This window comes from Ischnura elegans, chromosome 12 (assembly GCF_921293095.1).
Source record: "Ischnura elegans chromosome 12, ioIscEleg1.1, whole genome shotgun sequence".
Lineage (NCBI taxonomy): Eukaryota > Metazoa > Arthropoda > Insecta > Odonata > Coenagrionidae > Ischnura > Ischnura elegans.
The window spans coordinates 67045968-67062894 of record NC_060257.1 but is presented as its reverse complement, the minus strand read 5'-3'; the positions used below and the strand labels follow the sequence as shown (position 1 = coordinate 67062894).

At 39.0% G+C, this 16927-nt stretch overlaps 1 long non-coding RNA gene and 1 other non-coding gene across 2 annotated transcripts; one reads left to right on the top strand and one right to left on the bottom strand.

The window, feature by feature from the left end:
* Nucleotides 1–3853: 3853 nt before the first annotated feature.
* On the bottom strand, nt 3854–5292 carry LOC124169431. Its single transcript, XR_006867129.1, has 2 exons — nt 4886–5292; nt 3854–4112 (listed from the first exon to the last, which is right to left on the bottom strand). It is a non-coding gene; the product is annotated as an uncharacterized LOC124169431 (long non-coding RNA).
* Nucleotides 5293–15944: 10652 nt separating this feature from the next.
* Trnak-uuu lies at nt 15945–16017 on the top strand. The gene has a single exon. It is a non-coding gene; the product is annotated as a tRNA-Lys (tRNA).
* The last annotated feature ends 910 nt before the right edge of the window (nt 16018–16927 follow it).

Below are 16927 nucleotides of genomic sequence, written 5' to 3'. Positions count from 1 at the left end.
ACCGTCTTACACAGTGCCGGATACACATGGGGGGCGCACCTATGGCAGTTGCATATTAAGTGTTTAGCAAAGTTACTTTTATCTTCTTTGTTATTTTTGTATGCACTTAAATGTTCTTTTTAGGGGCGATTTAAAATGAATATTTTAAAATTATGCAACGACCGCCGTGAATTAGACTCTAGAGAGCAGTTGGAAATTCCAAAAATTATTGAAAGTAAAGACAGCACTCAAATATACGAGTATCTTTACCCAACCTTTTCCCCTATTCCGGCGTCCGTTTTAAAATTTATCTCTTCCTCCTTTAGGTAACTAGGTATTAATAATAAGATAAATAGATCATAATTTAAGCCTGAAGATGATAACTCATGGAAACCCGGGTCGCGTTATGTAAAAAAGCAGTGGTATAAGTAATAGTGTAATATCCAAGAAAACTTAAAATGGAATACCACGAAGTTAATAATGAGTTAGTGATTTTTTTTATTTAATCTAACTGTGAGGTATAACAAGTTTTTCATTTCCCCTCGTATTCGAGTCGAGTACTCTACTATTTGTAAGAATTGAAGTTCGTCACTGAGGTACCCTGGTGAATTAGAATTTAAAATTTGATAGAGAAGACCAAGGGTAAGCAACAGGCGTCGTGAGTTTATTGTCGTCTTATTGAGAATAGAAGAGAGAAGCCCTTGACGGGAGAGAAGACAGCCATGTATATAATTGATTTCAGCACAGCAGCAGCACGGCAGCACAGGTTTTAACCATCGTAGTGTGAATGCACGATAGTTCCAACGATCGCTGGTACAATCGTAATCTGAACAAGGCATTCCTTCATGGGATCCTTTCCTTAAGACTTCTCACTGGTACATCCCCTCGCTTCGTTTCCCTTACCCTCTGAAAGTCAAAATGTGAGGGTCCTCTTTCTGACAACCACGCCACAATGATAAAGAAAAAAAACCACTCCCTTCCTTCGTTAGTTCGACGTCTCACTCAGATCCGCCGTGTGCCACGCCAGGCGTATCGTAATAGTATTTCCGGGAACCTCAAATTAAAGAGGCGGTTACAAAACGTATGGTAGGAGAGAGAAAAAGACTGTCGCCATCGAAGAGGAAGCCGTCGCCGAGCTAATAGTTTTACGTGAGCCGTGGGAAGATATCCAGTAGCTCGGACCATGGGTAGGCCGGAAGAGAGAAGACATTGCTGAGAGTTGTGAGGTATAGAGCGAAAAAAAGAAGGCATGATGGTGTAGTGGATAGACCGATTGGATTCGGACGAAGGGGTTCTGGATTCAAATCCCGGGTGAAGCATTCGGGCCCGGCAAAAATATAATTTATCGAATTGCAAGGTGACCCTGGGTAAAGTAAGTGGCCCTAAGGGTGTACAGAAAAACATAAAGTTTGAAAGTCGAGGAGACAGCTCTATATTTATATGAGTGTGCAAGAAAAAAAAACTTCAAATTTTTTCAGTTAAATCGAACAAAATGTATCCCGGCGTAAAAGCACTTAAAGTTCATTTATTTCCATTTTTAATTTAATGGTATTGTATGGCATTGGAGGAGGCGACCGTCAGCTGAGGTCATTTGCACCATGAGAGAAAGTAATGGGAGGAAGGGTGGAGAGAAACCCGGCGTCGGCATTAGCCTGCTCGACCACGGCTTAACGTCTCATCCGACGGACGGAGTGTTAAGGCCGTTTTGCTGGAGCTGCCCCCACCTGCCCCTCACTGGGTTATGCTAGATTATTTTCAACTTTTTTAGTGCATTTTATACCTTTTTTTTGCAAAAGCGTGTTTTTTAAAATCATTTTTTATTTTATTTTTTCTTTTACTAAAGGCACCTAAAGCTTGTTGAGCGGCTGGCGGGATAGTACGTAGATTTAGCCATAGATGTAAATGATACACGTTATGGCCGACCAGCACTCTGTCGGTGACGCTCAGATCTGTGATTTTTCTATTCCAGTAATTTAAGAACACAGAAAGTCAGTTCGTGATCTTCCGCGTGACCGAAAACTCTAAAATTCCGTTGGATTGACCATCCCTAATAAGGCGACCACTCTTCTTCCATTCGTCCTTGGGCCACAAAAAAAATTCAATCGATGATTTTTTTTCCGAATGATGATTCGGCGGAGTTTCCCGGTCCGTTTATTTTCGACCAACTCTTTCCCGGAAAGAAAATTTCATCAACAGTGTTGCCAAAAACATTTTACTCTCGGAAGAAGTGAAATACGGATCTTTAGCGATCCGTATGTGGGTGCAAGGTCTTCTTAGGGCCGTATTAATAGTCGACCCCCAGGGGTCCCCTAGCTCTAGGTATCCCCTTACAGTACCCCACGCACAAATCTAGTATTAATAGTCGTCCCCTAGGCTGTAGGGGCCCCCTTGCAGTCCCCTACAATGGGAGCGGAGTGAGCCTCACCTTGCGACATGTGCTAGAAGCGGAGAAAACAGGTACTACTGGAATTGTAAGCAGAAATCTTTAGTTGCTTTCGTATTTTATTGACTTCATGTTGCTGCTTGTTCCAATACGTTCGTAGCTGTTTTGCTCTCGTTAAAAAGTTACTCATTTATGCCTTTATTCACCTCCATATTAATTCATACCATACCATTTATTCACCCTGTCACATTGCTCATTCGCCCATTCAAAAATCGTTTCGTTTTCACCCATTTTCATTAATTTCACCATATCCCTTTCATCTCAACCTTTTCCTGTGTATCACTTCGCTGATTATACTTTCATATTTTCCCATTTACCCGTGATTTGGGTTATCTTTGACGGTGATGGACAGCCTGGAGGCCTTTGTTCGTCGTCTCGATAGATTAGCGAACCAACATCTGAGATTGAAGAAGTTTTACGTCCGTGATGCGCAAAATCCATTCGATTTTTTTAGGGATACAGAGTTCCTGCAGCGGTACCGGTTTCCTAAGGAAGCCGTGAGAGGGCCTCTGCTTGAGATGGTGCGGCCTTATTTCGTCGTTCCTTAGTGAATCTCCGGTTAGAGAGTGTATACGAGGTTCAATGCATCTGTGTGAAATCATGCGTAGGACAAACTAAAAGGGCCATACAATGCTGAATAAAAGAACATGCTTGAACACTAAACAATAGACAAGAAGAGAAATCAGAAATTTTTCAACAGGTCTTGTCAGAGCCAGGTCATGAAATCAATTTTGATAAAGCAAAAATCTTGGCCAAAGAAATTCAATATGTCGTAGTAGAATAATCAGAGAATCGGTGTAAGTTACCAAAAGACCATAAAATATGAATCGGGAAGACGGTTACACCCTTTCCAGCACCTGGAAACGCTTGTTTCTGGACCCCAGAAGGACCCCCCTGTCCCGTATGGGGACCAATCAGCGACGGGCAAGCGCTCCCTCAATCTGGCGCCACCGTATAAACAACGGGCTATCAGAAGCACTCTCCATTTCAGCCTGGCTTGAGGACACCTACAGCACAGTTGGTAAAACGTCGCCATCAAAATGACAGCGCGGACGGAACCAGGACATCTATCCAACAACTTACTAGTGGTATTATTCGATCTTGGGAATGCAATTACTAAAAACCTTTAAAACACAAAGGCCACATTATTTGGTTTTTATTCCGCAACATTACCTCCTCAGTCTCAGTTTTCAGTGTTTGCTCCACAAAAAATTTGTATCTTGGAGCTTTTGGTCACCAGTGCGAATTAGGTACCTTGACCTACCACTATTCAACTTTGTATTCTATTATTTTTTTGGCTGTTGCTAGATACCAAAACTTGTTCCAAATCCATTTCCCTTAATAACAGGCACCGATTTCCTTATGTTCAGCCATTATCTCATGCTTTCATGATAGGAATTAACGAGTTGAAGGAATGAATTTATATGCAAATTTAAAAAAATGTAAATATATTTTATAAAAATAAAATTTACAAATTAGGGGTCACGTTTCCCACAAAACTATTTCAGTTGTGCTTCCGCCAGCTTTCTAGCGGTCACAGCTTGCCTCAGTCTATATTTTGTTATTTTGTCCTTCTCCAGGGATCTTTTTATCTTCATTTCATACAATCTTAGTAAATAGTTCCTCTCCTCTTCCATCATCTCCAACCTGGCCCTTAACTCCCTCTCAGCAATGCCCATGGAAGTATTGGCTGAAAGCATCCAGGAAGCAATTATAAATTAACAACAATATATCATATATCATTTTGTAGGAAAAATAAATAAACAGAGCTGAATGCATGACCATTTTTTAATATTTTTAATCACCGAAAATGTAGCATTGTGACTTAAACGACACATTTTTTTCGAAAACTTTGATGTTAAAATGTCGTGTAGATCATTATAAATTTTATCCCACAGCCTCCCAAAGCTTCTATTTAAATAATTTTCGATAGAATTTGCACCGAGTCCAACGGCTAATATCATTTAAGTTACTAATGCAATATTACTAGCTATCAAAACACTAGCACTATTTACCCCAGCTAATTTTCAAGGCAAGGATAAGGACTATTATTCATTGTCATTAAAATTAGCAAATTCACATCTAATCACGCCAAAGAAATTAATACAGCAATTAGCAAATGATGCAAGAGCAAAAAAAGCACCCGCATTTCAGAAACACCGTTTTTCAGGCTCAACGGGCAAATAAATATGCGCCCGTCAGCACGTAAAACTCATACCGTAATACATTCCAAATATTACTCCAACCCACATTACTGGATCCTCTCAGAATGAATGCACATTTTACTTTCTTTACTTCAAATATTCTGTTGCCACATAGGTACGCTGCAATCTCATTATGAATTAGACAGAAAATGCTGAATCCGGCAAGGCGGCGATGTACTTCAACATTGTATTACCAACTTCGTAAAATCTGAAAGAGACATCCTAAACTTACATTTACTTGCATAGCCTTTTTATTTACCTTTTCAGTTATTTTACATCTCTTCTAACAACATCGCGTTGGTAGTTGAACTCACTCCGTACAGCTAGCCACGCCTTCTTCTTCGCCTCGCATTGAACGCTGTCCGTTCTCTTGTTTTCAATGGATCATTTATATTTTTCAATCAAATCGCACAATATTTTCTTCTCCGTCGCTGAAAACGAAGCATTTCGTACCGCCATGTCAAGTTCTTTGTACAAAAACACCTATAAAAATAAAGTAAATAAACACCTCTGTTGTCGTTACGGCCCATAGTTACCACGTTCGGAGTCCCCTTACTAGGGGACTCCAAGGGGACGACTATTAATACCGATGTTGAAGATTCCCCTTGGAGTCCCTTGGGAAGGGTGCCCCTAGGGGACCCTTAGGGGAACGACTATTAATACGGCCCTAAGGCCGTAATTAATCCGTAATTAGTAATCCGTTGTCTTAGGCGTGAATTTGTGGTATCCATTTATCATTTTAAATAATAAGAATAACATGGTTTTTCTACACAGATTTAGCACAAGACGACCAAGGTTTCGATGATGCTCGTCATCATCGGGTATATTAGTAAAAGATGATATGGAATGTTAAGGGCGTTTTACCGGGGCACGGAATTGCGCAGGTTAGAGCGGCATTAATTTCTAAAATGGCGCGGAATTGCGCGAATGCATGAACGAAATTAGAACAGGGGCTATTTTGCCGTCTCGCATCTACGCATTCTGGCATGTGTTCTAGCAATTCACCACTTTACACGACGCAATTTTGATTGCGCCTTCGCACGTACGTCAGATTGCGCAATTCCGTTTACCGTGTAAAACGGCCTTAGGGCCCGGAACTAGGGCGGGGTATGGGTGACACGTGCCCTGGGCGACAGATTTTGGGGGGGGGGGGCGGTTAAAAAAAATATTTATCTCAAAAAAATTTAAGAAAAGTTTATTTTAAAAGAAGTTATTTTATTTATCAAATTAAATTATTTAACAATAATTATTTAATTGTGAATTATTAAACAGTAATGTTAATAAAACTTCTTGATAGCAAACTAACGGTGTGTAATTTCAACTACGGCCTCTCCAAAAGTAGCTTATTAAAAGGAATTATATTTCAGTGGAGCGGGACTGCAAACTGATATTTGACCCCCCTCACAAAACTCCTAGTTGCGGTCCTGTGGAATGTGTATGATAATTCAAATTTTTCTTCTTAGCAGCGGCTGATCCAACAGTGGAAGGAGTAGAATTCGCCCGTCTTAATCCATGAGTGAAAAAGTTTTTTTTCATTATTGCATTGTAATGCGTTAGATAAGTATAGGGCGCGAGGAATATGACGTGGGGATTAATTGGAAGAAGGCGAAAATTTTGCGATTTCGTAAAGAATCACGAACAAGGAATGTGATCGTGAACCTAGATAAGAATATGGAGGATATTTTGTCCAGAAAGCGCTTCAGACGTATTCCAAAAAAATCATAGCTTCCCATATTCGGTTAGAGTCCAGGGGATTCTGCGCCGCTCTGTGGACAAAAAAACTTCTATTTTCACTATCAGAAAACCATTTTCGGTCCGCGGAATGAACTTTAAATGACAAAAGTTTCATTCGGTCTGGTGGGATGATCATCAGTAGACTGGTGCTTACCTTTCAGCGGAGGTTTTAAGATTGCAACCTGATGGCTGGATGAAGATATTTTCTATGTGAATGGATGAAAGGGCAATCATAAAATTGGATGGTCAAAAACTTGAGAGGGTAGATCAATTCAACTATTTGGTCAGTATATTAGAGGAATACGGATGCATCACTAAGGATATCAGGAAGGGAATTGTGTCAGCAAAGGAGGCGTTCACGAACAGGAAGTAGCTAACGAAAGGGTCGATATGAGTGTTACGAATAGGCTGGTTAAAAATTTGACCGAGTTATTTTAAGGGCTAGTTATTTTTGGATGCACGGCCATTTTAAAATTCATTTTCCCAGTCTTAAATAGTTGCAGACACAAGAGAATATGAGTGATGAAATTTGTGCAACTCAGCCTCATTTATTTCCGCGTTTAAAAAAAAGGTGTTTAATCACAGCGCGAAACTCACTTTTATCCATTTTTATAAACAAGTTAAAGTTGCTTACTTCAATCGACAACAACAATGAATCTATAGGATGGATACAGCTGAAACTCTGAAAGCTGACTCGTCACAAGTTATGATTTCTGCGTTAAATTAATTTTTTATGCTAAAGAGCAATCTCTCGGGGATTCTAAGGACTAGACGAACGACCTTTGTATATTAATCCTAGGTTCTTTGTTCTGCGGAATTTTTTTTTACGTTAATGAAGTTAGATGAGCGAAAAGATGTGAAATATATGCGCGAGTTCCGTCATATTGGCCTTTCCCAAGTTGCGGGTGAGCCTCAAAGGTCACCATTACAGACACGCGTTCGCAGTGCACTGATATAGCGCACATAGTAGTGTCATGAAAGCGGTATAAATACCTCATACTCTTCGGTACAATGCCGTCACCGATTACCGTTATTAAGTCTCGTCGAATTACGAGTAGTTATCTCCATAGATCATGTGGAGAAAGAGATCAGTCCATCAACGTGAACAGATATGCCGTCATAGCCATCTTTAGGAACAGTTTCATTCTTCGATGGTGCACAGAGACCATAGTGAACGAAGAGACTGTTTATAGACGAGAGAATATCGGTTTATTTTAGATGAATCAGCTCATGTGATTTGGTTCATGGTAATGATTCAGTTCTTCAAATAATTCTCAGTGAACGAAAGTATGGCAAATCATGACTAATTAGAATGAACCAAATCCTAATATTCGGAAGAATGTGTCAAATGCATCACGGTTTATCGGCTGATTTACAGTATTTCCCCTTTCATTACGGGCCTCGACCGTTACGTCAACACAGATACAACGTCATTCGTTCCTTAGTCCCGCCAAACTTATAGTGTAATCATTGATAAATTCTCGGATGTCAATAGATTGAAAGGCCTCATATATAACGTCAACAAAATCCGGCTCTATGCAACAAAGGATAGTCCAAAAGAAAATTAAAGATTGATTTCAGTAATAGGATTTCATTTAAACGTGCTTGCAAATTATGAATTTTTATTAGCATACAATATTGTTCCTTTACTTAATCATAATACAGTATTCGTTGCATAAAAACAACTCATTTTGATGACTTTTTTTACATAAAATCCAAATAAATATTATGTAAATTGAATAAATTTAGTTGTATTTTCACAAATATTTTCAATAAAGAATGTACGAATTTCATGAAAAATCATCACTTTTTCTTTCTGTTGTGCTATTAATCAATTAGTTAAATGACCCTTTCTTCGTGTCACTCTGATATCTCGTCAATAATTGTGCGGTCCCTTCAATGATATTATGACCAAGTTATACTATACAAGTGATGACGGTCATTCAAAGTTGTGGCATAATTATCTACGAAGAGTACCCAGTAGTAGTAGAAATATGAATACATAGTGGAGATCGGAGGGGATTGAGGCGGCAGGGACTTCCCCCCCTCCAATGAGCTCAAGCGGGTATAGTGTATATTGATGGCTAAGTTCTAGCAACACGTATCTTAAAAATACCAATTTTTCAGTAGAACAAAAAAGACTGATTTTTTACTTGAATATAATTTTAATTGAAATTAAAACTAAAAATAGATAAAACCGAAAAATAAGCATAAATTTGCAAACAAATAGTTGTTTTTCGCTAAAATTTTATTTTTTATTAACAGTATTAGCAATATTAACTCAGACCGGCCTAATTTTGAGATACGTGTTGTTAGAATTTAGCCATCGATATAGTGAATATTTAGGGTAACTTGAGTATGAGTATACATATATTGATGGTGAATGTGATACAAAATGTAAATTTTCCATGATTCAGCGTTCATCTTATACCGCTCACCAAATAAAAACTTCACATCTCGCGGTTCTAAGAAGTAACCGCTGCGTAGCAAATGCTATAATGGCCTGATTATCCTCATGATGGAATTTTCCGGGCACCATAGAGCAAGCGACCAAAACCTCACACCCGCTACGTCCTCGATGACAATGAGAAAGAAAGAGACAGCCTTACCAATAGATTCAAGGGCTTATTTTTCCCACGCGCCAAGTCATGACCGTAGCACAATGAGAAGGAAACGATTACGTGGCGACTTGCATCTAACCCTCGCTAGATTTTCCGGCGCAGTGACTGATGGTCTTTTGAAACTCCTAGCCGTGCCTCCAGCACTAGAATTTCGACATGATACTACTGGTTTCAGTGACTCCAAAATATCCCTGTTACCTTTCTATTGCCTCGTTCAGATGACGATTCTTCCAGCAATCGTTGGAACTATCGTGCATTCACATAACGATGGTTAAAACGTGTGCTGCCCTCTGTCTGTAAAATAAGCAAGATACTCGAGTTTGAGGAGCTCTGGCATCTATAGATTCTTACAGTTGTATTACATATGTTTATTATTTCCAGATGCAAAAATACACGAATAATACATGTGTAATACAGCTGTATAGATACATATGTATAATTGGTGTATTCTTACAGCTGTATTACATGTGTATTATTTCCACATGTAAAAATACACTAATAATACATGTGTAATACAGCTGTATGAATCCATATGTATGGATACAAGAAAAATACAGGTGTATTACAGAAGTGTGTGTTATCTGGGTAAACGGAGCAATCTATTTCAATGCAACGAAAGGCATACGAAAGAGAATTTATTTCTACGTTGTATCATGTGCTTTTAAAAATCTTCAGCTCAATAGTATTTCCTGTACTTAATTTTTTCTCAAAAATGTACCCGGTTTTTGCGCGTAAAATCAAGTTGCCCAACTTTGAGCGCTTGGCATTCCGGTAGTTTTTGTTCCTATAACTTGCAATTTTTATGTAGAGAAAGCGCATCTATTATTAGCAGTTTGCCGAAAACAAATTGTTTATACCACTAAAATTAATGGAGTTTTTGTAAACAACGCAAACCTCTGCTAACTTCGAAACCAGTGGGTCAATTGCAGTAAAATGAACGAGAAACTGACGGTTAGCAAAGTTGTTGAGATATGCAGGGTGAAGATTTTACTGTGTTCAAGGTGTATTTAACGAATAATTTTTCTTCCTCCCATATTCTTCCTTCCTAGGACAAATCCATGAAAAAACTAGAGCTTCACTAGCTTTTCGTCTTTCTCTTGTCGCTTCCGTTTCCGGTCTCCCAGCGCCTAACCATCGTAAAGTGGCAACGTTCGGAACTACGTGAACTATTAAATTATTACGGAGGCTACGTGAACTATTGTCAGGACATGCATTCACACGGCTAGTTCAGCCAAGTATCATTAGGACGATCGCTCAGACAGTCGTAATCTGAACGATGCATATGATTATTATATAGGTAAACTATCGATTAAGGTAGGCTAGCATCGAGTATTTAAGAAGTATTCTGACTGCAGTTAAGTTTTCTCAGGTTTCGCACCGGGTCAGGTCCTCCATATCTCCTTCCAACGTTTCGATGAACAACTCGACCGTCGTCATCAGGGATTCAGGAATCCAAATCCATTTTCTCCAAGCCTCGGGGTATATATACAAAAACCCACGTGTTTATTGAACCGTGGTGGCCTGACGGTGGTTTTACGGGTTTCCCACCTCCTTAGGGCAAATGCCAGCCCAATACCACTCCCGTACCAGTGAATAATCCCCAGTAACGCTGAAGAAGTGCAAGCCTAGACCAGCTTCACGAGCTGTTGTTTTGTTGTTATTGTTATTTCAAATTTTATGTGAATGTTTGCTCGTGAAATAAACGATTTTTGAACTTGAACTTGGCGAGAAAATCCGTGCGTGAGTTCTCACCCACGAATATTTGCATATATACCTCGAGGCTTGGAGGAAATGGATTTGGATTCCTGAATCCCTGATGAAGACGGTCGAGTTGTTCATCAAAACGTTGGAAGGAGACATGGAGGTCCTGACACGGTGCGAAACCCGAGAAAACTTAACTGCAATTGTTCGCCGGGAAAAAAACCAACAATTATATCAAGTATATTGTTAGGAAAAGGTATTGATAAAAAATTTAATGTGTCATTAGATGTCAGCAGAGAACAGTGACTCACTCGCATCCCTTGGCCACCAAGTTTTTATATGTTTCATCATTCAATTTCTGTACATAACTCTGTTTAGAAAAAAATATCTCTCACACTTTGGCTTGCAGCCAACGATCGAGCCACCAAAACAAAATATACTCCTTGAATATTAGTGCGGAAGATGCAGAAATCGGCAAAATGTTGGTACGAAACACTTTCTTATCCTTAATTTTAGGTTTTACAATACTTTATATCTTATTTATATTTATAATGAGTGAACTTATAAAATCGAACCACGCTGGCTTGTTTTCATCCATAATCTTCGGGACTATGGTAATAGAATAGTGCTGCAGTATGCCAATCTTAAGATTGCATAAATATGAAAGAAAATTTAGATGAAATCACATGTAAGTTATGTCATCATCATAGTACAGCCGTTCCTCTTTAGAAAAATTCACCGCGTCTACAACTATCGACCCACTATTATCCATCATTTTAAGAGATTGCTTAGCACTATCAACCCGAGCACGCACTGTAAATAGAGACAATGTCGACGTGCCGCAATCGACAAATTTTATTTGAAAAATCTTCAGCTCGTTAAACTGAGATATTAACTAATAATTTGAAGGGTAAGTGAATAGTCTTTTTATCCTACCGTGCCATTTTTCTTTTCCAAAGGTCTCTCTGCCTAATGGAAATGAGCGATTTCCTGTTTCAACGGACATTTTCATTGCAATTAGCGGTTTGCTACGCTATATAGCTCTATTTGGCCTTGTCGACAAAGAGATTGGTCTTACGTTTAAAGAATTGAAGGCTGAGAGAAATATGTGGCGACTCAAAAATGCAAAAACTCGGGAAAGAAATATAAGAGTGATAGGAAAAATTTCCTTCGGAAAATATGGAATCTAAACTTGCTCCGTAATCATGAACTCCAAGCAAAGGCGTCCACATAGGGGAACCTACGTGTCCCTTCTCCGAAATAAGGAAAACGAGCGTGATGCGCCCGCTCTCAGCGGGCTTCCCCCACTCTTTTCAATGCAGGTCCACAGAGGGATAGTTCTAATTTTAAAATGTAGAAAAAAAAGGCAGGGTCTTATGTACAAATTTAATTGGAATGTTCATGTACAAATTGAGGTCAGAGGACCTCTTTAAACACAACATTGGAAGTAATTACACTATCCTCTGTTAATACTTGTTTAGCGTTTTCCTTAATATTTACAAAAATATTTTGAAAAGATCTTACCCTAGAGAATGCTACATAAAGTTGGCCATGAAGGAATACAGGGTCAGGCAGGAATAAGCCAGCTCTTTGCAAAGTCTGACCCTGTGCCTTGTTAATAGTCATCGCATAGGAAACCTTAATGGGAAATTGTCTGCGAGTCAAATTAAAAGGCATGGTGGGATCCGACGGCGTTAACTGTATTCTTGGGATGAGGATAATCTTGCCGGAATCGATTTTTTTTAATAATTTATTTTTTTTTAATTTTTAAAAACCAATTTTAGGAAACAATAGCAATATTTAGGAAGTAAGATATGCCGTCGCATGTTTTCTGATAAATTCTGTGCATTTTGGTACCTCATTTGTAGAGTATGGTTGCGTATAAGTTGGGAAATAGGTATCTATACAGTAGGAATAATATAGAGGATAAATATTTAATTTAAGAACTGTAGTCTGAATTAGTTTAATGAATCACTCGCGAGAGCATGGCTTCGGAATTCCATTATTTATATGTAGTCAAGTATATTATTTTGTATTCTCTTACATGCAGATTTAAAATATCATGAGTATACTTGCTTCAAATGAGTCAACATTACCATACAAACTTCCCCCACCTAATTATGGACAAATTGATTTCGAATCGAGTTTTAGAAGCCGAAATTCGAGTAAATCGAGATCGAGCCATAATATTCGAGTTACGAAACAAACTCGATGCTTCAAAGTCGATCTTGATCATTTTGTTTGATCTCATTAGCGCGTAATAGTCAGTTACGCCAAGAGCGTACCCAGGATCATAATTAGGGGGAGGCGGGCCATGGTCTAGGGGGGGGCGGGGGGGGGGGGGGGGGTAAGCCAAGTTGTGACATTTTAGCATAGGAAAGGTGAATGAAACCAACATTTTATGAAAATCATAAGAGGGCATTATGAGTGTATGAGATTATTTCCTTGAAAAAATAGTTTTATTTTATTTACATATCTTATACTAATACATATCATATTTCATGGTTTTAAAGAAAATTTGTCGAATAGTTTCGTTTCAATTCAGTACTGATTTTGCTTAAAGACTTTTGCGATTTTTGCTTCAAGGGGGGCAGCTGCCCCCCCCCCCCCTGCCCCTCGCTAGGTACGCCCATGAGCTATGCTACTGCCGCGCGCTGGGCGCAGGCAAAGAGCGGGGGAGGAAGTATGACAACGTCACCCGTCCCATGTGAAAGACTTTTCTCCAAGGCCGGTAAAATTGGAAAATCCAACTCTCGATCATCAAGAAAGCATCTCAATCTGATAAATATTTCTTAATAATTTTTGTGATGCCTAATGGTTCCAAGTGGTATACCCAAACTTAAATGTGCGTGCATTTGTAAATGTTTACTAATAGCAATTCAAGCATGTATTCTATGTACATTTTTTGGGTTCATTTATCACTTTAACGTGTATTTTCAGTTTTAAACATGTTTAAAGTATGAGCCCTTTTTGAACAAAAAAGCTAAAAAATAACAGTGCTTAGATTTTTTGCATTCTTGGCAGCGTTGCGTCACGAGATTTTGTTAAATATCTCAGATTCAGCTACCCAGAAAACATTTAGTGAAAAAGAAATTTAAGCTACCCCATCCATAACTTGCCTAGTAAGACCCTATTTGACGATGTCTTCATTGGTCTGTTATTGATAATAGCCTGTTACTGCGTAGTACTACGGTCTTACCTTAGTAATCACTATTGTCTCAAAGCATGCCAAAAAAGTAATAACCCTATTCCTGTTCTTTCGTTCCCTGGGGTTAGCTACTGATCTAACATTAGTTAGCTCTATGAAATAGGGTAATCGCAGCTAAGGCAGCTAATACCTACGCGATCTTAGGAATGAAACCGCTACAATTAACGTGAGGTGTAACTGGTCGCAGAAAAAATATTTCTAGAAAGAAGCATTCGTTTCAGAATCATCACCCTAATAACTGTACTGCTGAAAGATATAATTCTGAAAATTCTTAATTCCTGAAAGTGTCTATTCTCTCCTTGACATTGAGGAAACTTACACTTTAGTGTACTATTGTGAGACGTTTCTTCTCTGTTGTTATTTTTAGAGTCTTATCAAAGCACTTGTCAAAGTTAGCTCATCATACCAGACTCACTCATGTTCCCGATTTTACGAAACCCAAAAGCACTTTCTACGAACTTCGCGGTCAGAATATATCTCATATAGAATTTGAGCATAGGCTTCTGCAGGAAGTTCAAGTTTGTCACTGGAAACTAATGGTGTTGCAAAAAACACTCCACTTTCCCCTCATGCCATTTCCTTATGCACTTCCTCCACATTTGATTCTAAATCTTCCTGTGCAAAAATATAGCTCTATGAAACACCAAATCAGTTACGCAAGGAGCCAGAACAGCGACAATAGCAAATGCATATTTCTACTTTCTTTTTCCGAAATATATTATGATTTTGTTATATTTTTTGTTACAATAGAAACACGTTTATCCGGACCTCGATTATCCGGCTCTCCTGTTTATCCGGATCAAAGATCTGAGCCAATATTCCACGAAAAGTACCGTGCAAGATTTCAGTTTTCATTACAGCGGTTAGACGTTACACAAAAGTAAACCAATGGAATGAAGACGATTTATTTATGAACAATAACTAAATACATTTCAAATTGATTTTCGTAATTTCATTCATCGCCTGATGATGCGCCCTCAAACGGACGCGAAAGCTTGCACGACAAAGCGCAACACGCAGCTGCACCCGGAAGCCGTTAGCAACGATGCCTCTCGCTGCGAAAACCTACGTTCAAAACATTTCTCATATGTAGCTTATTGTGTAGTGAGCTATGCTTATGGTCGATATCATGATAAATAAATATTTAGTTTTTCTATCACAGTACAGCACTTACTTTTTAAAATTGATATTCCTATTGTTTCCGTTTCATCCGTATTTTTTGTTAATCCGGATCATGCCCGGCCCAAGTTAATCCGGATAAACGATAAGTTCTATGGTACGTGTGGGTTCGTAGCCTGAAGAAGTCTTTGGGGATCCACCAAGACCGGGGGTTCATTTTGGGGGGAGGGTGAAGTTAGAGGGGGTACGTTTGAAGGAGCTTAAAATTTCGGAGGGGGGAGGGCATGGACCACCCACTAGGCCTTGATTACTTAAGTACAAAAGAGCATAAATATAAAATATACTCGTATATAAGCGTTTACAAAAGTTAAAAAGACCTCAGGATAACTATTAATTTTTTTGCTTCTGGAAAATATTGCATTCCCTTCAAAATAGAGCAACCTATAGACGAACACTTCCCATTCAAAATACAAGGGAAGGCTGCGTGGTTCGTCAAAAACTGCTACTGGCGTACAGACAGCGTTACCCAGATGTTAAGCGAATTAGGCTGAGAGCCGCTGGAGACTCGGAGTCTGGGCGCTAGGCTTAGATTGCTTGAACAATTGAGAATAGATATCCTTCGGAGCGACACGGAGAACATCATCTTAGAGCCCCTAAATATTTTCAGTCCGTCAGGAGCAGTAAATTAAGAGAGATATTTAGCCGAACGGATAGATATGGGAATTCATACTTCCCCCGAAACATAAAGGACTTTAATAAATGCTAGTCGTAATTTCCTTAGAGCACTTCCTTTTTATGTGTGAACGGCAGGTGTCCTAACACCCCCTGCCACACGCCTTTTAGGCGGCCTGCGGAGTATTATGTAGATGTAGATTTATTTTAAAGTACTCCAAAAAATATTTTCTTAGACGTAATTTTGAGTTTTGGAGGTAGTAGCCCGGGTAGCTCAGTCGGTAGAGCATCAGACTTTTAATCTGAGGGTCCAGGGTTCCAGTCCCTGCTCGGGCGATTTTTTTTCGGCCTCAGTGGCAGCGGGATATAGTCTTCGCATTCCAAATTGAAGGTCGTAGGATCGAGTCCCGCCTAGGTGGGTCATCTTTAACCAGACCATGGTTGTTTGTTATCCATCCAATGGTATTTGCTCTAACTCTCTGTAACGTCAGACGATTGTTTTTTTTATGGGAAAACCTCTTTATTTTCTTCAAATTACAATTTTCTTTTTTGTCTCACTCCGTGAAGCAACCTTCCCTTTTTCTTTCCTCCTCAACAACCTCCCCCTCTTCACCGTCAACAACTCCCTAACAACATTAAATAAAATTATTCATTAAACATCCAATATTTATATACCAAACGTTACACCCCGAATGTGAAGGCCAAATAGTGCTGTTTTCTGGGTCATGTGTAAAAATAAGTGAATGAATTAATAATATTGGATTTAGTTCAACAGAATCAGGCTTCAATTGGTGGAAGTTAGACATATTTAATAAATAAAAGATCGTAACACTTTTCCACAAAAATGTTTTACTGCGTACAACGCGTTTCGGCTCACTGAGCCATCATCTGGTAAAAGACGTGTACCAGATGATGGCTTAGTGAGCCAAAACGCGTTGTACGCAGTAAAAAAAGTTGTGGAAAAGTGCTACGGTCTTTTATTTATTTAAATATTTTGGATTTACCTGGTGCCTTTAATGTAATCGTATTCCTCGGGCTTGGCGCGCGGGGTGCTTTATAATATCGTCGACGCTATGCTTCGATAAACGATTAATCCTGAGAAATAATTTTTACTTGTAATATACGACAAAGCTTGTGCAAGTCATTGTAACATTTTGTTAATCAATAGTGAAATTTTGAAATCCGCGCGCCCTGATCGAAAGACATTTTTAACCTACATTGACTTCATCCCCAGTTGTAAAATTTC